A 25,549-nucleotide genomic window follows, 5' to 3' on the forward strand; every position below is an offset into this window, starting at 1 on the left:
TTGTCTGTTTCCTCCCCACCTCTTCTAAGTACAAACAAAAAAATAACTTACAAACCCAGTTCTTATTTCCATTGTGTAAACTGGAAGGAAGTGGCATATAAATTTAGATACTCTTTACTGTGAGACAGATTGAGTAGCAATTTGACTGTAACCCTCAAATTGTTTTAGCTAGGGATTATTGTGAGGGTGGGAAGAAGTGTAACTCCGAGCTTGTTTGGCCAGGGTTTCAGTAAGTGTTGGAGCTACTGGGTAGCCAATGGCATATACAGATAGTGGACTCAAGTATTTTCTGAGAAGCAAGTCTGAGCTAGGGTCTTAGGAAGAAAAAAACCTCCTGTGCTTGAGAAAGTAAAGAGGTAACGTGTGAATGAACTACAAGTTGGTTCATTGTTAGTACTGAACTGGAGACAGTCAGTCTTGGAGTGGAATCGTAGTTTTACAGACTGCTGATATCTTGTGATATACTGTTGCTAATTTTAAAGAGAAGGGGTTTTCCCTAGTCCCTGCCTTCAGCCTGCCATCCCCCTTTTCCTCTTCTCACATCTGTGGGCTTGTGTGTGTGGGCTTGTGACCTTTCTTGGTCTTCATCTGGAACTCAGCAGACTCTGCTTCTCTGCTTCAAGTTAACTCAGCAACACAAACAAAAAAAAAAAAACCAAACAAATTTGTGGAAAATAAATATGTGAAAAACAAATTTAGCAGAAGCCTATGTAGGCTTTCTTCCTTTTCTGTGACCTGAATTGGCTCACAGAGGGATCTGAGATTGCTGTAGACTTTATAAGGTAAGCAGTGGGAGCCAGTGGCTGATGTGGAAAGGCAGAAAGAGAGAAGAGGTGGGAAGTATTCACATTGTGGTAGTAGTCAGCTGTTAAATCACTAGCCGCATCTTAACAAACAGTTCTGTAACCACTGATTCACCTTGGAGAAGCACCTGCATCACTGTGAGCAATGTTTCTGAGGATGGTGTTCTTGCAAAACAATTGATAAAGTGGGGATTGCCCAACTGGGAAATCTGTGAATTGAAAAACCTACTAAGAACCAAGTTTGAGGCATAAGAAACCAGAGATTGTGCCTGCTTGCGCAAAGTCAGCATGGTATTAATGTAGATGCAGGCTGGAATGCATCTGAAGAAAGGAGCTTCTGTATAATTTCACTTGGGTAGCTGGATTTCATATTTATTAAATATATTAATCCTTAAAGTATAGGGCATGCATAGTTTTTGTTTTGTTTTGTTTCGATTCGGTTTAGTTTGGTGTTTTTTTTTTTTTTTTAAGTTTTTTTTTTTTTTTTTTACGTTTTTTTTGAGGGCTAACCACTTCATTGGTTTGTTCCAAATCATACTTTTGCTGGCATGGACATCATGCAAGTCATCAGTGTTTTTGACTCAGCATTTCCCCAGTTTCCTAGTGATGCACCATGTATTCACGCAACACCTGCCTTGTTCATGCAGTGTAATTCCATGGGGTTCCTCTCTATATGCTAAAGTTGCATGCTTGTGTTGAGTCGGTGTAGTGTTTCCAGAAGTCTGTTTGTGATGCACATCACCATGGTGTCTAAGCAGCCGTATTGGTGAGGTTGCTAAATAGTCAAAGTATTTGCTAAGTGTTTTAAGCATTTCCTTGACTGTTATTCATAGACTATCAAAAGAAAACTTTGTACTCTGTGCATTTAGGAAAGATTTATTTCTATCTTATGTAAACAAGTCACACACATGCACTTATTTTGTCTTTAAATGCCAAGGTATTTTTCTAAAAAGGAACAGCAGGAGTTTTGGTGGGTTTTTTTTTGAAAGTTAATTAGGTTGATCAAAATGTTTACTTCTAACTCTTTATTTTTTGTAGTCTCTTTACATTTTTGTTACAAAATACCAAATTAAATAGATTCTGCACTCAGTACAAGACAGCAATTTTGATAGGACAAAATTGAATAGTTTCAAAGCTCAGTTCTTTTCATAGCTGTGATAGCAGTAAATTGTTATATTGTTACTTGAGAGTGAAGTTCTAGTGAATAATGTTGTGTTACAATAAAAGATAAAATAAGAGATAAAGATAAAGATAAAACAGTCCACAATTCAAGAATATGTTGATTAAAATTAGTTTATTACTTTAAAATCAAATCCCCAAATTTTAGAACTTTGATGACAGCCAATGTTTTTACATAAAGCTTCACAGAAGAGCAGAAGTTTAGATCTGCTCATTGTGCCAAGAGTGGAGAGCTTTGAAACATGAAGTAAACCTCTGTTGTGAGGCATTATAAAGTATATTGGGGTACTGTGTAGTGTTGCAATGAGCTAAAAATCTGCTTGGAAAGCTGTTGTTTTGTGTCAGTGATGAAATATTGCTTATTAAACTTTCAGTATATATAAGAATTTCCAAGGGGAAACCAGCATATCCTTACTGTGAAGTGCCTTTCTTGTAGGTGCCACTCTGTTGTAAATTTAACTGACCCTAGGAGTATTGGTCTTTTAAAGCACATAAGAATAGGATTTATGGTTCTGAGTTAATAAAATATGCTGATGCCACTGTAAGCCCTATTTAGATAGACAGCAGTAATCTCTGTTGAGCAGTATGAAACCGTCTGTCTCTAAGTACTGGAAAGCTAATAGTTCACAGCAAGGTTGTACCACATCCAGAGATGAGAAAAATGTGTCTGAAGTCAGAAGAGTTTTAGCTGCATGATGTTATTTTCTTTAGTAATTGTATTCTTTCTCCTGTGCTAATATTGTACATCGTGTCAGGTAAACAAGACACTCAAAGAGCACAGAGGAAAATGTGCTTTTTAAAGTTCATACTCTACCTTACTTTTGTTGGCTTTAGCACAAGGAACAAGATTCTTCAAAATCTACAAGGTGAATTTCAAGCATGTGACATTGGTGTTAAAGATGGGGTATGTTGTGTGCTCATAAAGAAAACACATTCAGTTCAATAATGAGATACATTAAGAAGGCTAAGTTAATATGTTGCCACATTGTATGTTTTATGCAGTATAAAAATACTGTTTCAAAGTTTTTCTCTTTCATGAAAGGAGTTGATAGAATTTATGTTTGAAAAGGTAACTTTGAATTTGTAATTTTTCTATTGTGTTTGAAATATTTGACATTTAAATACATGGTTGTATTTACATATATTGCATTTTCATTACAGCTAATCCTCTTGAAAGTTGGTTGGCAGATGCCTTAAGCAGTTCTCTAAAATTGGGACAGATACAGTATTCTGCAACCTTGGAATTTAATTGCAAACAAAGAACATTTTGTAATTGGTTTTTTTCCACTTCTAAGATTCCACTTTTAAATTTTAAAAGAAAAATGTATGTAAACAAAGGAAATATACTTTAGTGGAGAGATTATATCTGAAAATTTATTAGTTGTCATTTTATTATAAAATAATAATTATCAATTTTTTTTTTTTTTGTGCTGCAAATATAAAGATTACCTCTCTGAGCAACTTCATATATTAAGTAAGTAAGTCTGTGGGACCAAAGCATTCCATGTTCATCTAAGGCACACATTTTTACAAAAGGCAACAGTTATCAATGTTAAGATTGCTTTATAATTTGAAAGGAGAGCAGAATAAGAAATAATTTCTTTGACAAGTGTTATGTTTGTTATAGTCCACAAATACATGATGTCCATATGTGCTGGGATTTTGATTTGTGTTTTGGGGCTTTAAAAACAAATATCCCCAGCATTTTTTCACCCTCATATCCTAGCTTTTCATTTATTCAAATGTTGAAAGATATAGCTAAATATAGCAAAATATTTGGTTCTGTCACTAAACTAATTTAGCAAATATGCTTAAGTTCACAGAATTCAATAATAGACACTTAAAAAGTCCGAAATACAAGGGAAAAAATAAATCTGTATTCCTCTGTGGAGATATCCATTGTAGAATTTGATGTATGACCTGGACTAAATTAATCATTTTCTATTAATTAAAGTTGGATTTTTTTCAGTCTCAAGTTCCATTATGTTTAGAAAATTCCTCTTGTCTTCCAAATAACTTACAGTCCACTCCCTCTTGTGCTTCATCCTAACAGTGGCTGGATTCCTTCGTTCAAACATCAGGTGCTTCACTAATGCTCCTGAGCTGGAAAAGCCCCTCTCCCTGGCTTTCCATACAGAGGAAAACCACAGGCTCTGCTGGGAGCACTGCATTAGGCAGAGATTATATCCTGTGTAACTGTTTAAAGTTCGGTAGGATTAGTCTGATTTTAGTATTGCATGAAAGCAAGTAAAAATGTTCAAACCTAAATTATTTCACCAGGCGTTTCCAATTTAGTGTTTGACTCTGGGTTTGCTCCTTGCTTTTGCATCTTCTTTTCATCAATATAGTTCTTCTGAGTTATTTCTTTTCCCTGACAGCAGTGTAAAAGGTCCTCCATGTTCACATGATAGCTTTTGAATACTTGTATTCTTACAAAGCTTTCACACCTTTTTTCTGGTAAGTTGCTGCTTGGTGGCAGCAATTCACAATTATGAAGTGCCCGATGACTGCATTGAGTCAGCTCAGTGTTCCTTCCAAAGCTCATCTGCCTTTTGAAAAGAACAAAATACAGTGGGAAATTATGCCTGTAAGTTTATTTGTCAGATTTTTCTGTCCGTGTTTCTCATGTGTTGGCAGTTTGTTTTGGCCATGTTGGGGTCCCAAGTCTCACTCTTCATGGTCTTTGTGGAGGGAGGGAGAGTTCTTCTGAGTCCTGTGGTGGTTTAGAATTGTCCTTGATGAATGTGTGTGTTACTGCCAAAGTCCGCGACAAAATATCTGGTCTTAAAATAGGTCATTTGTTTAATACCCCCAAGATCTGCAAGGCTTGTTTCCACCTTTCACCAGTCTGTATCTCTCTTGGACACCACCTTGCCAGTGCAGTTGAGGCGGCTGAGCTGCCCAGCCCAGCCCTGACCTTGCCCGTGGAGGCAGGGTGATGATCCCAGGCATCCCTGCCCGCCTGGCACGCGGCGCTGCTGCGAGCACAGGGCAGCAGATAACGAGCAGGCAATTAAACAGCTTCGTCAAAGAAGACACCCAGTGAATGCTGTGTGCTGCTCATCTTCTGTTTTCATCAACTCATACATAGCATCCAGTGAATTGGGAAGTAGGATGAAGGTTATCACAATTTTGACGCAAACACTTATATGGCTAATCTCTTTCTAAATGCTTATGTTTTTAATCTCAAGCCTCTTTATGTGGCTGAGCTGCACTTTTTTTCTAACTTGACTTTGTTTTATAGGGAAATATTTCATATCAGATTGCTTAAGCTCTGGGCTGTCATGTAAATACCTTCTGTCAAGTATATAATACACATTTTAAAATTTGTCTAAATATTTATGCTCTTGAGAGGATCACTGTATCTCTCGACAGACAGTTACAACCTAGCAAGTAAATAAATCAAACTTATTTTTTTCAAATCTTCATTGTTTTTTCAAGAAATTGTAACTGTTTGAAAGATATTTGAATCTTACCAAATTCTGGAAGATAATTTTATTATTTACTTAGGAAAAAACTACCTCCTGTCTTTCAGCAGTGCCTGCAAATATTTTTATTTGCATAAATATATATTTTAAAAAATGCTTGTATTTCTTCTAAAAACTAAAGGCCAAAATATGAGCTGAAGGAAATGTGTGCCACCACATTTTAAGTTATCTTTAGAAATGCCATGAAGCACATTTTTAGTTACTTTAGATTTGCTTCCACTATGTTCTTCATGGATTAGTGTTTTCTTATTTTAGTAATTTTCCTGCCTATATTATGTTGGTAATATGTCTGGTGTTCTGAGTCTTTAAAATGAAATAATTAATAGTTCAGTGAAATTCAGTGGAGCAAAGTTGGGTAATTTTCACTCATTTCCAGAAAATGAGCTGTATTTTTTCTCGTTTGTATGAGAAGGAAAATTATTTACACTGAAGTTTAGAATGTAGTTTGTAATCATTAAGAGTTACAATAACTGTGATTGATATCAAACACAAGATAGCTGTAATGTTAAATACATCAGAAACTGTTCACTGATAAAAAAGATCCTGCAGTTTTAACTGAAGAAAGTACATTTTGGATGCTAGTCTATAAAGTCATAATACATTGTACTTGCCTTCCTTTTTGCTTTTTACAATAATAAAATATATCCAGAGAAAGTAAATCTGTGATTTTAACATCTTTTGACAAGCACATTAGACTGCAGAAAGAGCATCCAAGTTGGGGCTCGGGGCATATGGTGCTACCTTCTGCTAACATAGCTCCAGAACAAGTCACTGTGTTCACCAGAGGGTCATATTCAGACTCTCAGGTTCCCTCCTCTGGTCTGGGGGAAAAAAAGCATTTCCCCTTCACATGGAAAAATCAGAACACAAAGTGCAAACCTCGCTACCCTGGGATACCTTCATTGTGCAGAGAACACACAGATGCTGTGAGATGTTTTGCTGTCAATCAGTTTTTTGTCAGGGCATCCAAGAAAGGCCCTGTATTAGCCTATGTAGATGTTTATAGCTACTGTTTATTTCTGGAAAGACGTATAATGCTACATTGAAAGAATAAATGTTTATATCATGATGTGAAATTGTAGAAGCATTTTAAATGTGTGTACATCCAAAGTATTATTTGAGTAGGTGTTTTGTGAATAGGTAGCAACTGCTTCACTGTTATTTTCACATCATTCTAGATTGTCGTATTTTATTTAGATTCAAAGATTGGTATTTATAATAGATAATCCAAGTGTTGTGTGTCTTGGAAATTCAACATATGGATGAGGATATGGAAGACATTAGTTATATGAGATTTGTTGACCAGCTTTTAATTCAGATTGTCATTTTTAACACACGGTGGTGCAGATGGTGAAGTTGTGACTGTCCATCAGAGCCCAAATACCTTAGGGGCAGCTGTTGCTGATAAATCATTTTACGTGCTTTAGGTCAAGAGTCGTCAAACCTGTTACAGCACCTGCTTCTACGTATGCAAATCTGTTGTTTTGTCATTTCATTAAACAAGGAAAAGTAGTGGTCTCTCTTGGCCATCAGTAAGCCAGGAACATATCCTGTACGAAGTGAAATACAGCAAGAAGACAACTGTGGTTTCTGCAGTGCAGCCAAGGGATGCTGCTTCTGTTTGGGGGCTTTGTTTCTGGAAGACTGCCTGCAATTTGGAAGGAGGGTAGAAAGACAAGTACATGTTTGGAGGCAAGAAGTAAAGGGAAGGTGTTTGCTGTCATTGACTGTAGGGTAGTTGTGAAGTTTGACATGCCCAGAAGCCAGCGGGTGCCATGTGGGGCTCCCCTACACTGCATACCTCTGTTTTCATCATCTGCTGAGCCTGCAGCATGATTTCCAGGCACTGGAGCATACAACATGTCTACTTCGGTTTGGAGCTGATTGATCCACAGTACAGAACACGCTTGTGGGATCTTCCCTTGCTATAGAAGAACATAAATGATTGAAATGTTTTCTTAAGAAAGAAAAGTATTATTTGTTTATGTACTTCAATGCCCAGCAAAAAAAAATCCTGTCAAATGGCAGCACACTGCAAGAACTGGGGGTTTACTTAACAAGGTTATGCCTGAGCTTTGGAAACTCTGAGATGTTTATATTTGTTTAATCTATCAGGTATGCAAAGAGACTTTAAATCATGAGGAGGAAACTTCTTTGTTTATTGCACTTCGCAAGTAGGGCTGTGGCATGCAATAGAAATGGCACTTAAGGATGTTTTTTTTAAGCAAACTGACAGAAGATTTTATCCTGCACTGCCGTAGATTGCTGTGGGGGAGAAAGGGAAATAGTAAAATTGATGAAGAATTGTTGCATGCTGTCATTTTAGATTATGTTATTTCGCTATGACTTTGCTGCTAATTTTTTTAAATTGTAAAATTCCGCTGTTCTACAAGTACCACAGTAGCGCTGTCGCCTGTTAATTACTTCATTCCATGGCTAGTTTGTCAACAGTATTTTAATCAAACCACCAGCAAAAATGCTTTTTGAACATTTTGTGGAGAAAAAAGAATACCCCACTGACCTTTCAACCTTGTCAGCTGAGTTTTCCCATTCTGACACTAGGCATTATTTTTGCAAAGGTTGGAATTTTAACTCTTCAGTGAACCAGATATCATTTTTATTGGGATATTAATTCTGGTAGGTGCTAATCTCATCAAGATTTGCAGACATTTTCCTTCATAGGCCATTCTGATTTGTAGCTTTTTCTTTTCACAGCAGTATTAAATACCAAACCTCTCTGATATGGAAGTTCATTAGAGATATGTCTTTGATGGCAGCCCTTTCAGGGCTTCAGTTTCAAATACCTTGATGTAAAGCTTAAGAAGCCATTGTGTTGTAAGCCCTCCTTGATGTGTCTTATTTAGATCTGCATAGTAAATCAAGGAAAGTAAATAACAAGGCAGCAGATGGAAGCATGGAGATAAGGCCAGTGAACAATTGTATTTGTATTTTGTTATGATGTTGACAGGAGCTAAAATTCACTAATCTAGTTCAACTGATCTGCATTTCAAAGAAATCTCATTTAGCAGCAACTTGAAGGTTTGGAGGATAAAGTTCTTTTATTGCAGCTTTTATTGCATTCTTCGCTAATTTATCTGGTCAAGATTTAGCCTTGCTTACTTAAAGCAGCATGCATGTTACAAGGAGTCTTAAATACTACGAAAGAATTAATGTCTAGACTATGAACTGAAGGTAATTACATATCCAGCAGTGAATAGGCTGCATTTAGGAAATACTGTTGTCCAAATGGAATTGGAAGAGAAATGCAGATAAGGTATTTCCCCACATTTTCTCTAAGGTTTTTTTTAAATTATTAGTTTTTAATTGTGTCAAAAATGAATATATAAGCACATGTAAAATTAGTAAATCTAAACCCCAGAATTTCTTGAACTGTGAGTTCCTTCATGCCATACTTTACTGCTCTGTTTACAAACTGAGAGCTCATATTAAGGTTTAATTTAACGATTGTCTTCCTGCATCTATTAAACAAAACTATTAAAAAGTGGAAAATAACTTAATAGAGTGATGGACCACAATTATTTTGTGTGTGCTCTAAATGATGTAGATAATGTATATGTAAGTTAGGTACTTTGTATCAGATACAGTGCAGCCATGTCATTTGGAAAAAAATGTGATAAATGCATTGTAAGAATCAAATATCGTTAAAATGAAAAGGGATATAAAGTAAAATTTAGTATTTCCTTTTGGAAATTTAAAAAAGTTGTTCAATCTTAAGGCCAAAAAATAGACTTGGATTTGGTTTTCAGTTTATTATATAAATACTAACGATGGGCTGTTTAGGCTAGTGAACATAAGCGTGTCCATACCTATGTAGAGACATAATGATAATAAACCAAAGCATGCCAGGTTAGTGTATATCCACTCTAATAATGGGCCCCAGTTCTCTAAGACATGTAAATTAAACCCAGCAGCTGCTAAGTGTTAATGCTATAGTCCTTGCTACCCTTCTGCAGCCTGTCCTTGTAACAGAGCCTACACCTGTGTCCCAAGGACTGCACTTCCATCTCATTTGCGGTGTGGGTCTTTGCACTTCTTTTTAGTGTGTCTTTGTGGGCTTGAGAGGAGTGGAGGGGGAGGCAGCTGGGGATGAGGGTGCTTGCTAGGATGCAGTGATATCTGATAGCTTTGGAGTGTGGACTCCATAGGCTAATCAGATCATGGGATGGTGGTATTTGCTTCTTTAGCTGTAGGATCTTTTGGTTCCTCCTTCTCATTGCTATACCTCTGAAAATGTTCATACCGTTTTTTGTGGTCTGGTGGACTCCATGAGTTCGAAAGCAGCTTTTATTTAGCCAGTGCACTTTTGATCTAGATTAGTTTCTCAGTATGGCTCCATGCATATGTTCCCTGGCACGGCTCAGTGGCAAGTGCTGGGAAGGGTGAGGTGGTACTGCTCCTGCCTCTGCCACTGGAAGAAATGTTCATCAATCTATGCTCCAAGACACACAGGCTGAGCTTCCACAGTGGAGCGAGCTGTGCCACATCGCAATTGTGTGATCTCACCTCACCTTATCCATGTAAAGTCTCCTCACTCCTCTCTTGTCCTAGCAAGGATGACCGTGTTTTGCTCAAAAGTTGTTCACTTGTTTTGCAGGACTATTTTGAAGTCAGCACAAGGGAGGAGTAAGAGTCTGCAAGTGGAGCTGAAGAAGGTTAGGGAAGTTAGGGCTGCTTTGACTCCAGGTTAGAGTGGTTGAAGTCATTGTGCTGCTGCATTTTCTGGAAACTTTACTTTTACCTCCAGACCTCTGTGCACTCTGTATGTGTGAAATGAAGTAGACAGTACAAATAGCAGTTATTCAAAAAAGTGATTTGCACTGCTTTGTGAGAGAAATATATACCAGTCAATAAAATTATGACAATAAAATATATCTAACTCTCCTAGAAAACTCTAGTGTAAATGAACATTTATTTATATCCCAGTCTGCCAAAGCTGAGAAGTAAAATTTTGAATTTAAAGATATCCCAAGGATGTCATCCTGTTTTCAGCACTCAGAAGCAAATAGGTCTGTGAGATCAAGCACAGACAGACATGTTCACATTTTTAGTTAAACCCTACCTTTTTCTGCATAACAATGTAAATCATCCCCTCAAACAAACATATGCTCCTGTTGTCTGGCCTGCCACAGTGTCCAGAGTTTCATCACCCATAATCTGTTTTTAATACCTCATGCCCTTGTACCTCTGGCTTCAGCATGGCTGGCTTTCGCTCCGTCTTGCCTAAGCCTGACGCGCTCTGCCATTGCCTAAGGTGACAAGGAGGGATCCCGGCTGTCATGGACTGCTCGCCTCTTGTCTTCCTGTCCCTGCTGGCTCCAAGCACGTGCTGTGTTCCTCACAGAGCTGCACAGGGGGACAGTGTTTTCAGCAGAAGGGATAGTGGGAGAGAAGATGAAGGGAAAAAGGAGAAATAGAGGGAAAAAAAGACAAATGGAATTTTACGGAATTTCTCACATCTTTCTCTCTACAAAAACCTTTTACAGCCCTGCCAGTATTATAGGAGTGCTGCAGCACCAAAACAGTACTGGACATTAATGAGTAGCCTTCTCTCAAGTGACAGGGGTCCAAACTAGTTAGCAATGAGGTGGATTAAAAACCAAACTTGAATTTCTGCTACCATCACATTGGTGTTGGTGTTGATTGCATAACCCTGATGGGCTGAATTGCGTGTGATGCTCCCTGTCTGGAGCCACACTGAACTGCTCAACATTCATTTCTTCAGCTCCTGCTGCATGTCCCTGTGCTGAATGACAGCCTAAAGTTAGAAAGAGAAGGACAGATAGAGCTGGAAGGAATATGGGAGAAAGGAGGCACTTTTCCCACTGGTGATGACTGGAGTAAAATATTCCCAGACATATTTGCCACAAGAAGAACTATACAAATTTACCCCTATCTGTTGAACATTCCCAAGCTTGGATTTTAGTTTAACAGCCATTTGTCAAGAATTACATGTGTTTGTCCCAAATCCAGCATTACATCTTGGTTGGTGGATTGCCTGGTAGAACTAGTCAGCTTGTGTCTTCTCTCATCCATCTCATATGTATAATTTCCTTTGGGATGATGGACAGGTAGCCATGCAAGGAATTATTTAGACATAAGTCTTTATTTTGCTTTCATGCCATTCTGTCCTCTTGCAATTCAATTTAAGGTTGTATTTCTGGTCAATATATTTTCAGTAAGTATTGACTAAATCTGCAAGAGAAATGAGGAATTTTTCTCTAAATCTTAATGATAAGCCAAATCCAGAAGATTTGAAGAATTTGGTATACAACTGATGGAGAGGAATAGATTTTAAAATATTACTAATTCTAGGATGCCTTTTCAGGTCCTACAGGACATCTGTATAAAAACATAAGAAAGATTTTTGATTATCTTCATAGCAGTGATGCACAGTAGAAAGACCCTTTTATCTGTAGATACCTAATTTGTCCTACCTTCCTTTTATTTTGTTATGTAGGAGAAGGGAAGTACTGCTAACTCAATGTTTGTCTTGTTTCCAGATCAGGACAATGATACCACAGATCAGCTGGAAGGGATTTCAATACAGATATATTTATTTCTTTTGTCCCTGTTTTAATACATCTTTCTTGAAAATATTTTTGGCATTTATTAGCAAAGCAGTAATTATTTTGGTAAATTCATGTTTTTTGAGATATCTGGGTAAAGACTTTTAGATAAACATGGTTCTAAGGGCACATGATTGCAATACTGCATTAGGCAATCTATATAATTAGAAATGAGAGTAAATATTGTTCAATCTTAAAGCAAAACAAAATCAAAACTCCAATCCAATCCTTGATTTTATATACTATGATGTCAAGTCACATTCTACTCTAGTTTTTTACTTAGTTACATCAAATATGCTGTAGGTATTGGAAGTAAAATTAATAGGATGCTTATCTACAAAAATGAAATTTTGTATCATATTAATCCCAAAAGAATTAAGAAACTTCCTTGTGTAGTCCTCAAATACTTTTTTTCTCTAATGCATTTTTCTTTAGCAACTCTAAAACTCTAAAAATATGCAACAGATAAAGTATTTTATCAGCACTTATTTGGGATGGCTTTGTAATGCAGCTGTATATCTGTGAATTGCCAAAAAAGTCCTGTAACTGTTATGCTAATAAGATCACGTTATGATATGTAGCTTTTACTTTGTGTCTTAGGTAATTTATGGGAATGGCGTGAGCCTGCACACAAGTGTAGCTTTTAATATCCCAAATTAATATGTGTGTACACTGAATTAAATTCGAGTCTTTAAAATTGCAGGTTAATTGTATCACTGTGCTGTTTCAGAAATAAAAAGAACATAATCTAAGAAATTCGTCATGTAAAAACTTATTAATGTATCTTTGATATGAGTGGATTTCTACCAGGTATAATTGAATTAAGGAATATATGTAATAAATTTTTAAAGCAGGCATGAATGCTTATTTAACCTTCAAGTGAGATTATATAACAAATGGTTCAAAAGAAAGCATTTGTAGTTGACACAATTTTTTGAGGTTGCTGTTGATTTCTAATGCTTGATAAGTATAATTGCATATCAACTTTTTCCCTTTTATGTGCACTTGTTTGAGAGACTCAAGATGATACTCCTGGGAAGATTTTGTAAACTTGTTCATGGTAACTGGAAGCCACATGTGGAAAGAGTAAAAATCAACGCTTTTATGTGACAATCAGTAGGTAGCCACCTGTTCTCATGTGTTTTTTTCTTGGTATTTAAGTAGTGGTGATGATAATTTTGAATTGTTATTCCTGCTATCAAATTGTTTTCAATAGGTTTATCCTGCAATAGTATTTTACCTTCTGTAGTATACCTGGCACCCATGTCTCTAAATTTTGTCATTTTTCAAGAAACTTGTCTTTTCTCATATACCAATCCTAAAACATTTGGTTCTTGTTTAGTAGAGTTTGCTCTGATTTATAGTTAGTATCAAAGTGATGTGAAGGGTATCAAACAGACCTTGAATACCTTTTGAGCTGTCTGGTTGTATTCCTACCCTTAACATTCTAAACAGAAAAGCTGGGCAAAGAGTAGAAGGGAGAGGTAGCCTAAAAAGTTGCTATAGGCCAGTGGTGCATGAGCCTTGATCACTAGCATACTGTATGGTGAATTGCCTTTCATCCTCAGTGAAGCCATTTAAGCTGCAGAAGCAAACAGGAAACATTGTAGCAGTCTCTTCTTTTTCAGAGATGGGAATTGATTGAACAGTAAACATACTTTGATCCAGTATTTCAAACTGGCCAAAAAAGTATGAGTTATACAAATTCCTCACTGTAGTGTCTAAAAAGAGTGTTAATGAATAGGTATGCGTGTAGATATACTGGAAAATGTCTGGGTTTTGGGTGATATTTGAGGGTATTAATTCATGCATCTTGCAAAAGGGATTTTGGTTGCATACTGATGTCTGAACAAAGTTATTTCTGTCCTGCTATGTTTTTTTTTTGTGCTAGTACAGGCTGCTTCTTCATATAATGTGCCAATGCACAGCTCTTCATGTAGGGATACTTGGTTCACAGACACAAGATCTGTGTCTAGTAAGACAGCAGAAAGGACTGGTTGTATTCCTTTGGTACACCTGGTAGGTAAGGATAGAATTAATTAACATCGTTTTTTCTCAAAAGTGTGACATGCCAGTCTATGACAGCAGAAGTGTTTGTTCCTGATGACAGTCGTTCACTTTCTGCTGGTTCAGAAGGCTTCCCTGAAGGAATTTTAATTGATCTGCACTTACCCAAAATAAATCAGAAACACTGCTGTATCCTAGAGATTAAAGCAAAAGAGAAGATATTGGAATACAGAATATATGATTTTTAAGGTTTACTTTGAGATGAAACTTGGGAAATGGAGAGGCTGACCTGCATTTATATAAGTGTTGAACTGAGTGGGAACATATGGATGAAGTTAGACTCAAACCCATGAGACCAGTGAACAACTTGAGAAGCAGAACCTTGCTTTGTAGCCCTCTGCCCTGGCTGTTTTGGGACTGTGGACTGGGGAGAGGAAGGCTACTGCTACTTCACCGTAAGACTTTGCTGCCTCATTTGATTTGATTTTTTTTTCAGTGGTGATGGTGTTTTGGAAAAATCAATCAAATTTATTAAGCATATAATAAAGTACAGAGAACCATGGGATTTCACTTTGGTGTTCAAAAGGATCTAGCCTGTACTTCAAATGCAACTAAGTCTAGACTCTGTGTGTACCTAATGCAGTAATTCTCATTACTGTGAGTAGTGAATAGATCAGTGTAAAATGGGTATAAAATTTGTTGAGTTAGCACTAACATAAGGGAATATACAAGGAGATAGGACTGGTCATCCTGGTTCAGCGCAGTGGTTCTCTTAGACTGTCATCTATCTGCAGAGATTTCTGAGGATACCTCCACCTTCCTCTTGACTTACATAACCTCTTTGCATAAACAGAATCCTTGGGAAGAAGTTCACAGTTCTGTCACACTTTTTTTTTGTGGAGAAGAAACTCCCATTTTTCTTCTGAACCTGGCTTTTATGAGGTAGTTCTTGAGTTCAGAGGATAGGGAACATACAATGTCTGTGTTCCATCTTCAGACTTCTGTTGTTTTCTATCATGCCCTTCCTTAAGTCATCTTTTTTCCAGTCTGGATATTGGTGGCATACTGAGTTCTTCTTCATATATGGAAACTGTTTTAAGCCTTTGATCTTGTATCTTTTCTATTCTGAACCTGTGCTAATTAGTTCTGGCTTTTTGTGTTTTGTGCTGGACGAGAGGGGAGCACGCTTTTCAATATAGGGGTTAATACAGTGGCAAATTACGTTACACTTTGTCATTTATTGTTTTCTAAATAATTTTTAGCATTTAATTTATAGATTTGACTGTGATGGAATGGTGAGTTCTACGTTTTCATGAAGAAATTTCAATGAGACCTATCTATAATAAGCCCCAGGTCTCAGTTTCTGAGCATTAAAATGTAGTGCAATAGAGAGCTGTTTTGTTTAACAGAAGATTCAGATGAGAATGTTTATCAAACTGGCTAGGCAGGATGGTTTATGGTGAACCTATGCTCAACATATTGTGATTTCCTGCTTGATCCCAGCCAAAAGTATTCAGTGTCTTTGTGGTACAAAATAAATAATCAATAATGTGAAATAGTCTTTTAACTTGTACACTTGCTTTTTCAAAGAAATACAGTCTTGTTATTATGAATCTCAGAAGTGAAGCAGGTGACTGCTGGAGGAGTAGTGACTACTTCCCATGTCCCGTACAAAGAAAGAAAGATGTGGAACGTGTGGGATTCTTTCCTAGGTGTACAATACATGTGTGTAAGGATGACACTGAAGTATGTTTTAAAGAGGTGGTTGTAATACCTTGCAATGAAACACAATATGGATGCTTGCACTTACTGTGTTACTTTCTCTTTTTACCCTTAGATAACTTCAAGCGAAAGTTAAGGACCTTTTGTCCTCATCTGCCATAGATGTGACAGACACTTCTGGAAGGAGGACCAGTTGAGCAACAAGGAAAAGACCTTCCCGCAGCACAGCAAAGTGACAAAGTGACTCTGAAGAAATGTAAGTGATTTATAACTGAACTGTGGCTATGTTTCTGCTCTGGATTTATATGCCCTGTGGGAGGAATACAGTACCCCATCACTGAAACATATTGCTTATAGATGTAAAATATGGTTTAGGAAAAAAATTGTGGACCATGCAGAAAATAGATCCCCTTTTGGTGTTAGTGTGATGGTAAGCTATGCTATAATTTTTTTTTCCAAATGGCAATTGTTAATGGGATTGAAGTGCTGTAAGAATCAAAACCTGAATCAAAATCTGTTTTTCTATAGAATGGTCAGTTTAGATAAATAGAAACTAGCTAGCTGTATCTCAGTCATTCCAGATTCTGCTTACCCTCAGGAGAGGGGCAGGCATCTCCAGAGGCCAGTCCATCTCATTCTGAGTGCAGTGCCTAAGGAATGCAATATTACTCGCTGAGTAGCTTGCGTTCACTGCTTAGCTTTAGCCTAAATGTTCAGTGAATACTTCAACCTAGCACGTCTGTGTAGGATGCAGTGCCAGCTTCTTTTCTCCTCCCCATATTGTCATTGTCCCTCACTCAGCACGTGTAGCTGTTAATAAATTTGGAGAATGGATCAGACTGAAAATAGCCATTTATTTGTTTGGTTTTGTTTTCAGTTGAATTTATCCCAGCCTTCTCCCATATGGCTGTCCAAGGGCTGTCACTGGTACAAAAGGTGATGTGAGTGGGAATTAGCAGCCAAAAGTGTGCCAGAGCACATGATAGCAGCTGTGCTAGTTTCTGCTGCTTAAATTCCTTGGTGAACAACAGTCTTAGACCTTATAGATATTTTTAGTGCTTTGCCATTTATAAGAGTTAAAAAATGTGCGAGGCACCCTTACTTACTACCTAGTGGCGAACTACTGTTTTCTTGTGCATTTCTTGCTGTGATAGTGCTGTCTTTTGTGTCCTTTGTAAATTAAAATTCTGGTCTCCAAAACCAGTAAATGGTCATAAGTGGCTAGCAAGTAAGCAGGTGTCAAGTCATGATTTATAGTGCAGGCATGATACTGTACAATTCATACATACATACATAATTTCTGAATTCTGAAGATGGTAGCCTGATTTTGTATAGCACCAAACATGACGTGTGGGTTGGGTGATATGAAATGGTTACTGGTTGGACTAATTTAGGCTTAAGATCCTTGTCTCCTGAACAGTGAAATGCTAAGTAACATTTCATTCTCACAGTAAATACCAGATGGGAGGATGTAAAGAAGACAGAGCTAGACTTCTCTCATTGACACCTGGTGACAGGATGACAGGCAGTGGGTACAAACTGCATACAGATTATTAAATTATGTTTTCATTGAAAAATAGTATAAAAAACTTCCTTATCTTGAGGATGGTCAAACACTGGAGAGGCTTGCCTGAAGAGGTTGTAGAATCCCCATCCATGGAGATGCTCAAAACCCAAATGGACAAGCAGCCTGCTGCATCTGACCCTGCTTGATCAGGGATTTAGATTCAATGAGCTTCTGAGGTCCCTTCTAATCTCAGTTATTTTATGATTTTGGGGGTATTTATGGGTAAGGAAAATCAGAAATATTCTGCTATTTTATGTTATGACAATAATTTGTAATTTTTTTCTTTTTTGAAATATTTAGTTATTCAGTTTAGTATTTTACTTAAATTTTGGCAAAAATGAGACATGGCAGAATTTGCAAGCGTTCTAAGATGTGTTAAATTATATTTAAAGACTTGTGGTTGTAACTATGAAAATCACATTGAAGCCTGTGAAATTATCTTTTAGCTTTGAATTAGCACCAGGTTTCACGTGATGTGAACAATCACATGATGGGATTTTAGATGTTTAAGAATAGCATCTTTTTCACTTGATCCATGGCAAGAATAATACATTTTTAGTATCATTTTGTGCTTGGGAAAAAAAGCCCCCATAATGAGGTACAAACTCTTGCAGGTGAGCTCCAGTAATCCACAATAGAAATAGCTGTCTTCCTGAAGGTTTTTTAGAGATCAATGAGACTTAGAAAGTGACCTAAGAATTTCATTATAGGCTCTGTGTTCAGTTGCTTGCAAGTGGCCATTCTGAGACAGTCCATACTTTAAGAGGATGCCAGTGTAAACACGTAAAAACTGGGCAAATGTACAGGGAGAATTCACAACGTAGCCTTCTATCTTCTATGAATGTGTGATTGAGGGGCTTCCTTGTGTTTTGAAATACTTAGGAGCAAGGAACTCTCATCTTCACATGTCAGCTTTCTTGAATTTTAATTTTGATTAATTTGGCAGACTTGTTCTGCCCACAGTTTTGCTATAGCCGAGTGTCATTGCAAAAGTTTCTGTGAGATGGGGGTATCATTCCTGAAAATGGGAAAAAAAAAAAAAAAAAAAAACCAGTCTAAGAAAAGGTCTATGACCTCTTCTTTGCTTTTGAGCAAGGACTTGGAATTTGAAAGGGAAGCTTTAATGGGTTATAAGATGTGTCTTTTGCCATGCCTCTGAATGTCTGTCCTTATTGCATTGAATTATAAGGTTTTAAAAATTGCTGCTTACTCATACACAGAAGAGGCATATTACTTTGTCAGCATATTCTGAAAATAGTCCTTGTATATTCTTAATCTTCTAGAAATGGCTGAGTCTGTCCTGGCTTGGAGATCAAACGCTGTATGACATTTCAAATTTACAGATCCCCTTCTATTTTCACAAAAGGGTCTTGTTTTTTTAATTTTTCTGGGACAGTGTATTTTGATTCTTACACTTATTGGTAATTCTGATCTTCTGTATTTTATGCTTACTTTTCCCAAATGCTATTTGAGAAGGGTGTCAAGAATGGGATTAATTTCCCATGATGTTAGCCATCTAAACCTATAGGTGGTATAAATCTGAGCTGGTCACCATAGGCTTCTTTAGTCAGTGAAGAGAGATGGAGACTTCCAGGGGAGGATTCCCATAGCCTCTTTCTATTTCTGTCTTTAGATAAGACAATTCCTTCTTTAGAGATGCCTGTTTCTTGTCACTTGCAATAAAAGCAACCTAAGGTGACTGGCACAAATTTAGACTTTTAACTTTTCTATTAAACATTAAGACAGATACATTCCTTCTCATGTGAAATAATTTGAAACTTCAAAGGCCGAAATGTTATCATTGACATTCACAAAAACATCCTGCTTTTACACTAGTAAACAAAATTATTTAAAAAATTATTTCTTTATTGTTAAGGTGATATGTACAAGCTTATTAAAAAGATATTTCCCTTGTCTTCTAGATTTTGTATGTATCCATTAAAACAATGAACTTCAAATGCCATTTTAATATTAATATCAATACATTTTGTGTGTTTTCTGATATTTGGGTTCTAGGTTAAGAAATGCAAATGTTTTAAGTTTATGTCATTACCTAATTTCTAGTAAGGTAATAAAAGGGATGTATCATGAGATTATGGCATTGTTGCCTTTTAGCTTGGAACAGAAGATTGAAAAAATTCAGTGCTAATAGACAAAAATGCAGTTTTTGTTAATTTAAGAGCAATAATTTAGGTGGCTTTCCAATTTGAAACAATTTGCTCTACTATCAACTAATTTTGATAATGTGTTCTATTAAATGGGATTGTGATGAAATGCTGTTTTCCATTTGTATTGAAGTATTTTAGATTTCCTTAGTAATTTAAACTGTTGTCTAAACTTGAGTAATGGCAGCTACATTGGCTGACCCAGGGTAAATAACACCTTCTTCAGTCCCTCTTTTCCTGGGTAAGGGCTGTATGTGGGGAGCACTTTCTTGCCAAGGAATAGTTGAATGTGGCTAAAAGGCATTAGAAGTAATCTATGCTGGCTCTGTTTGCTTTTTAGCTAAAATGTGGGCACACGACATAGAAATTGTGGCGTAATTTATTATCAGATGTCTTTTTATGTCTAATTGCCATGTATATGAATTACTATCTGGAAAGACTAGACTTACCTAGACTTACTTCATACATGTTTATAACGTCACTGTGATGAGACTGGGTGCAGCAGTTGAATATGCTTCAATGATGGTCTCAGTTGTTCTTGTCCTGCTGTTCAGAAATGCACAGGACAGCTCACGGTAAGCACTGTTTCTGTACTTCCACTCATGGTTGACTGATTAACCCTTATTGGGGTGTATGCATTTTTCTCTCATGTATAATTTTGCTTTGAATATTACATTTTGTATTAGAGGTGTATGTTTAATTTTGTTTCCATCCTTTCACTGTTATTTAAAGTGGTACATTTAGTTCAGTATTGCATATTAGCAGCATGCATGTATTACAGTGTAAAACTACAGCAAATACTGATTCCTGGAATCTACATTTGGCCGAGGAAGCACTTTTTTAAAAGAGTTTTTTTTTTTTAAGAGTGTTGCAAATTGGCCTAAAGAAAGTGCTGAGAGAATGGAGACAACCTCATGTTAGTAATTTGTAGTTACTTTCTTTTTCTCTGTCTGCTCGTTCTAATAGTTATACAAAATAACATTCATCAATGTTTGTATCGCAGTATCACTAAGTTATGTGTTCTAAACAAGAACAAAATATTTCCCTTAGAAACACTGTTACATCAGTATTTGCTGGCCAAGATTCTCACTGGTAAATACACAAAGCTTCACCAAAGCTGGCAGGCTGTCTCTTTGTAGTTGAAACAAGTTTTATAAGCTTTATTTTTTTCACGCCTATAAGATTTTCTGACTTTATTTGGATTGGGTTTGTATTATTCCCATCCTTCTGCAACTTTAAAAATGTTTAGTTTTGAATGGAATTTTATGCTTTATCAGAAAAAACCCAAAAGACCCTAGTTCTGAGAAAATGAAAAGGGCAGTTCAGCCAAGGTGCCACTAAACAGCGGATGTTTGAGTACTAAAGAACTGTGCCTATTTTTATTGAACTGTAAATTTTATGACACTTTGTCCTGACCCTGTTCGAGGGTTAAACTGAGGAGATCCAACAGTCTGAGAATATCTGGGTTCAGTGAATGAATCTGAGTATAGAAACCTGAGGAGTATCTGTTCAAGAAACACATTAATGACTGCATCAAAGTTAGCAGAACAAGTATTTTCCACAGCATAGGCATCTAAGTCAGCAGGGGTTTTTTAATAATAGAAAATTTCACATGAGCTCAATCCCATTCCATGCAGAAAGTGAATCAAGTTCCTTTCACACTGTTACTGTTATTCTGACTCAAAATTTAAAAGCAACCTGAAGTTTCAAATAGGGAAAATGGAGAGATGTTTTGACTGTTGCAGACATTTTTAGAAAGTATAAATATGTGTGGATAGTTGTTCTAAAACTGCCTATGTGCTATGCATCTTGTCTTGAGTTGTAGACAAACAAGAGAGAAAAGGAAAGTTTTTGCCAGCAAATCTTAATTTCTTCAGCCTATATAAGGTCTCTTTTCTCTAGAGGATTTTGGATTAGATTCCAAATTGGAATCTAATTTGAATTTTTTGAGAGCATCAATTGGTTGGACCTTATGCCATTTTGACTGTCAATTTCATTAATTTTCTATTTTGTGAGAGGTAGAATCTTACTACTTCAATTTGAGACATCTTTCCTGTGGTATAAGTGAATGAAAGTTGGGCTAAATAAGGATGCCAGCTAAGCAGATGCCTTTTGCTAAAAAGTTTATATGGAGTCTGGTGTCCTGCATGCAGTTACAGTTCCCTGGCATTGAGCTATTCAGGAACTGGAAGTGGTGTGAAACATGCATTTTTAGTGGAAGAGAATATTCTTCATAGAAGATCAGTAAATGTTTATAAAGAACTACTGTCTATTGGCAGACAACTGCATTGTTATGCTTCAGAGGTAGAGGCATTTGGATGGTAATGAAGGGATTCTTGTATACAGCTAACAAAGCATGGGGCCATACTACGGGGCATAAGTCATAACATGTAATAATATTAATAACACACTGCATCTGAGGATTTCAAACAATCTTTACAGAAGAAATCAATGAATTAATATGATCTTAGCCCCCTGTGGAACAGTGCTAACACTTGGGTGGGTTGAATGCAGAAATACCATCTTGTTTTTATAGTAAGTTGTTTACTGTACCTTTGCTGCACACAGGTAATTCAGGAAGTATCACTATTTTCCACATGGAGCTCATGAGGCATAGAGAAACAGATTGACTTGTTCTGGGCAAACAGTAACTCCAGCATAAGCATTCTGACACCAAAATCATCCCAAACAGCCTGGCTGTTTGCACTGATAGTTGGCTCAGGCTGCTGGATCTCTGCTGTTGTACAGCTTGAAGAGCTATGTAATATTACAGAAGATAACACTGTGCAAACAGTGCAGTTGGAACCTGGCCATTTAGTGTAACAGTCTCATAAGTTCTGATATGCTGATGCATGTGTATGTCAGAAAAGCAGCATATTTTTATGTGTTAAAACCATTGGTAGGAGATACATTAGACAAAAACAACTTTTCAAGGGCAAGACACAAACCCTATAGTTGAAAAGTATAAGAGCAGAAACCATCTGCTGTGTAGTATGTTTGGATGAAAACACACATGATGGAAACCAAAGCTAATTAAACAGTTATTCCACTATGCAATTTAGGGTTTTTTAAAATAATCATATTTTAAAAATTGTTTTGGAGAGACATTTGTAAAAGACACTTTGGGTTTTGCCCCTTCAGCTCTGCTGCCTATTTATGGCTGCCTTTGGTACATCATTCCTAAGGACCATTCATTCATTCGCCTCTTGTCCCTCCTGTTGAAGGAGATATCAATAGTATTTTAAAAGTGTTCTTTAATATTTTTCCATTCTAAACCTCATATTTTGACTTAGTGGAATATTAAATTGCTTCTCTCCTTTATCTGTAGCCACAAATGAAAACATGTAGGTTCTCAACTGACACAATTTTGGTGAAAATTATATTTTAAAATAGAAACCAAGTATGGGTTATGCTAATAGAACCTCATTTGTAATTTAAACTGAAGCTGTTAACATTCAACAATGGAGCCATACATCAAGGAGTTTTCTGCAAAAACAGAAAAATACTAATTCTTCATCCTCAGATCTGCAAATCCAGACTGATGGGATTTCAGCCCTTCATCTTTTACTGACAGGCGGCAGCATCAGTGGAATAAAACTAAAATTTGATCCCCTTTCTCTCCACCTCCTTCCCCTAATTTTAGTCTGACAGAGAAAGTATCACAGTTTTAGCTGGTATCTTAGTCCAGGGGAAAAAATGGTCTGTCATCAGGTCTTTTAGGGAGAAAGAGCTCTTCAGTGGAGCAGTTAAATGGTATTTTGATTCTCAGGGTGCATCTTATACCTGTATTTTTGTGAGATATGATAAATGGTTTCTGAGACATTATTGAGAGCAGAATCAAGGTCATCAACCTTCCCCCAAGAGGTCAGTATCTCTCAGTTCTTGTTTCTGATGAAAATGTTAAACATGGGGGAGACGGGCTCCAGATAGACTGTGTGAAACTGTGCACTCATATGAGCAATCCCGAGCCATATGGTAGTACAGGATGTACTTCCAATTTTTCACCTGCAAAAATCAGTGACTGAACAAATTTTTCTAGATAAATTTTAATTGATTTTGCAATAATTTGATGCATGCATGTTGAAGTTTCTCATTCTAAATCCCCTAACATGCATACTTTACTGTAAAGTCCTCTACAATTCATGATGAAATAGAATCCTTTGGGTATTTTGAAGTTGAGACCTCCTGTGTCTTTGGAGAAATTCATTTTGAAGCCCTACAGCTAAATTACAAAGCTCTTCATTGTCTGCAAATGAGTTGCTCCTCTTCTTGAGTTGGCTTATGAAGCTGACTTCCTGCATATGGCTGAAAATACTTGTTTAAAGAGAGAAAATATATAAATCTGCCACAGCAAAAGAAATTAGCCATGGAAAACAACAACAATGTGGTCTTATATCTAAAACAAGAGTGATTGCCATCTTAGTATTAATTGGCTTTTGCAGCATCTCTTAGTATTTTAGTTTAAATCAGGACTGCACTTCAAAAGTATCAGGATAGACCAGCCTCCCATTGAACCTTCCTGATGATGAAGCTAAACAGGGGCAAGTGTTTGAAGAATGTGCAGTAGTACAAAGTCAAGTATCAGGAAGCACTTGCCACATGTGTGTAACCAGTTCAGCTCCAGCTGTTCTATTGTGCAGGGCTATTTTTGTTGGGCTCTACTATTTCTCAGTACTGATGTTTTCTTGGTTATAAAAGACTATGGAGATCCTTGTCATAAATAAGTCTATAAAAAAAAACCTACCCTTTCATGTCTCTGAGTAATGTAATATTTCCACTTTTTGCTCAGATAGAGTAGATCAGAGTCTGTAATTTTAGGGGTCTCTTCTGTAATTAAAATGTTTTCTCATAATCACATGTACTCCTATGACCAATGGGATATTTTCATTTTGTGTATTTAAAACTGTGCTGAAGGAAAAACTGTTTTCACCTAGTCTGTTTCCATTGAAACTATCATTTAAAGGATGTGATTGAAACTATCATTTAAAGAAGGTGATCTCACCTTCTTTATTCAAATTTCTAAGGGAGACTTTGAACAGATATCTTAAGAAGAGAACTAGATGACCAGTGGAGGGCTGTAATTTTCAACTCCTGTTTCTATGGTTATATGATAACAAAATCAATGATGAAGTTATACCTTGTTTTATCAATAGCTAGGAGAAAAAAATGGAAGTTAATAGTGAAAGCCAAACTTGATAATCTTTTCATTGTAGTCTTCTACAGTTTTCTGTATTGTAATAAATTGTGTGTGGGTGTGTATGTGACTGTAAGTCTTCATTAGGTATTTAAACATGATTTATGAGCTCTTGGCTATCGAAGTTTTGCTTTTGGCCCATCAGCCAGTATCCTGTTCCTATGGCACTACGTGCTGAGCGAATGACTTACCCGTTCCTGTGCTCTTCAAACTCAGCCAGTAGTTCCTTTTGTAGCACACTGTGAATTAGTGAGGTGATGCTTCTGAAGTGCCACAGGTGCCAAAACTAAAAATCAAAATACTTTGCTACTATGTTTATGAAAAGCCAGCATATTGTAATCTGCCATTTAACAATTTAAACTTCCACTCATTTTAGCATTATTTTTTAAATTATTGTGCTTACGTAAACAGCTGAAAATTTTTTGCATTTTTCACGCTCATGGATGGAACTGGAAAGCATGGGATGTAAGGAAATAGACTGTTTGTAAATATATACCAATATATGTTTGTAAAAAGATACCAAGGAAAAGGAGAAAAAGAAGATTTGGCAATTTAGGGAAACCACTTTGAGATCAACTGGATGGCAGGAAGGCATTAGTTATGAAATACCCATTAACTCTCAGTAGAGTTAGACCAGCCACTATGGGATGAGGCAATCAACATTTAATACACTTCATTGATAAGATGAGCAAGGTAAAAAGTAAATTAAAAAAAATGTTAAAGTGGACTTTATAGAGTTTTGCACAACATTGTAGTTGCTCAGCAGGCTCAGCATAAACACAGGCTCTTCAAAATTCTTATTGCCTTATAGAGCTGTAGGGGCATTCCCAAACAGAT

The 25,549-nt window shown here is 36.7% G+C and overlaps 1 protein-coding gene across 2 annotated transcripts in view; it reads left to right on the forward strand.

Annotated features, from left to right (window-relative positions):
- The window catches only part of FOXP2 (forkhead box P2), a 403,242-nt gene that overhangs the window by 45,279 nt on the left and 332,414 nt on the right, over positions 1–25,549 (forward strand). For both annotated transcript variants that reach the window (XM_041471468.1, XM_041471467.1), the window contains exon 2: positions 15,902–16,042. The gene's annotated coding sequence lies outside the window, so the exon portion shown is untranslated. The remainder of the gene's footprint in view (positions 1–15,901; positions 16,043–25,549) is intronic.

The sequence above is a fragment of the Pyrgilauda ruficollis genome, unplaced genomic scaffold (genome assembly GCF_017590135.1).
Source record: "Pyrgilauda ruficollis isolate IOZ18807 unplaced genomic scaffold, ASM1759013v1 scaffold27, whole genome shotgun sequence".
Lineage (NCBI taxonomy): Eukaryota > Metazoa > Chordata > Aves > Passeriformes > Passeridae > Pyrgilauda > Pyrgilauda ruficollis.